This window comes from Arachis ipaensis, chromosome B08 (genome assembly GCF_000816755.2).
Source record: "Arachis ipaensis cultivar K30076 chromosome B08, Araip1.1, whole genome shotgun sequence".
In the NCBI taxonomy this organism is placed as follows: Eukaryota; Viridiplantae; Streptophyta; class Magnoliopsida; order Fabales; family Fabaceae; genus Arachis; species Arachis ipaensis.
The window spans coordinates 90,315-92,168 of NC_029792.2; the positions used below are offsets into that span (position 1 = coordinate 90,315).

Here is a 1,854-nt window from a genome sequence, read left to right on the forward strand (position 1 = left end):
TATAATATCTATAAAATAATTTCAACTTCATTTTATAAACTAATTTTAATTTTAAATTTATTTATTTATTTTTTGAAAATATCTACATGTAAATGGTCTCTCTGTAGACATGATACATAACAGAGCACAATAGCATCGTTTGATTCATGTAGCCGACCCCACTTAATAGGACAAGACTTTGTTGTTGTTGTTGTTGTAATTCATTTTTTGAAAATATTAAATGATATTCTATAAACATCGAATTGGAGATGCTCTTACTGGTATGTGATCTGTGATCCATTAATTATATATATAGGTCACAAGGATATAATTCTAGTGTGATGGTTCTACATAGATATTCCAAGTGACGATGTTTTCTTACTAATAGTTTACGCCTTTCTATAGGGCATAGGCTACTGCTTTGTGTGCGTACAAGATAATAAGAAAATAAAGAGTTAACAATGTTTGAATATGTATAGTAATTTATCAACTCGGTAAAAGTGTTGCAATTTGCAGAACACTCCTTAAAAAATTCTCATGGTTCAATATTATATTCATCTTACATCTATCTTTAGTTATCTCAATAAATTCCTGTGCTATTTTTTTTTCTTTTTTCTTTTTGGATAAAGTATGTTTTTTATTGTTAACGTTTGTAATTTTTAAAAAAAATATTTTTAACATTTAGTTTCAATTAATTTTGTTTCTAACTTTATTAGTATCAAAATTATCCTTAAACACTAATTTCATATAAAATATTAGAGACAAAATTAAATAAATTAAAAACGTTAAAAACAAAATTGAATAAAATTAACCATTAAAAATATTTTTAAAAAAATGTTAAAGGAGAAAAACTATAATTTTTAAGACAAATCACATGGTAGGAGAAATTAGAGAGAGATCATAGGATGAGAAGATATCACATCTAACTCTTAAAATCTTAAAGTAAGATATTACTGAGTCTCTCATCTTATAAACTCCTCACTCTTTCTTGTTTTCTTTGATATAGGACTAACTTCAACACTCTTCACACTTGCAACATTAACATAAATTAATAGTAATATTGTTATCATAATCTGAGGAAATCTTTTGGGTTTAGGACCCATGGTTGCTTGCTTTCTTTCAATTCCAAATAATTAGTATAGTATTGTATTGCATTTTGGCAGGTATGCATATATTAATGGAAGAACCGCATGGTTTAACTGTCTCTAACGTGCTTAAATGCAGGATTTTGTTAGCTAGCATTTTTAGTTTATAATGTGTCGCACATTGGAAGGAGTTGCTAACTTAGAAATTTGATGACGGCTCCACTGGTGAGTCAACTAAAAATTTTGATTGTACACGTTTGAAGAAGGGAATTAAAAATGGAAGAATTGAAGCAACAAAGTTTGAAGCAATCACGGCTTTGTAGTCATTTTCCTCATGTTCCGTGAAAGGCATGCATGAGACACAAAATTACAAGACTAAATATCACTTCATTACTAATGCCCAAAAATATTTCACCATAAAATGTTCAGGGCCCTGTTATACTTGCCTTGATGAAATATTAATTCTCCTAAAAAACGACAATAACTGTTTTTTTCCTAGTTGAGTATACTCAATTAACACAAATGCACATTGGAGTTACTTATTGACTTTAAACACCACAAATACACATTTGACTTTCCGGAGTGTCAAAATAAAAGCATTTAATATATACTTCTGAGAATTATTAAATTGAATTACTATATGATGATTTAATTAATTTTATCATACTTTATAACTATAAGGATTCCCTGCATTGACCAATGAGTAATAGCTTAAATGACATAATCTCTCCATACTCAATTAAGAGGTTGCGAGTTCGAGTCTCATATCTTTGGTAAAAAAAAAGGATTC

At 28.2% G+C, this 1,854-nt stretch overlaps 1 protein-coding gene across 1 annotated transcript in view; it reads left to right on the forward strand.

Moving 5' to 3' along the window:
• Positions 1–1,854, forward strand: part of LOC107610324 (LRR receptor-like serine/threonine-protein kinase GSO1) — a 12,814-nt gene that overhangs the window by 7,809 nt on the left and 3,151 nt on the right. The gene's annotated exons all lie outside the window — the stretch shown is intronic.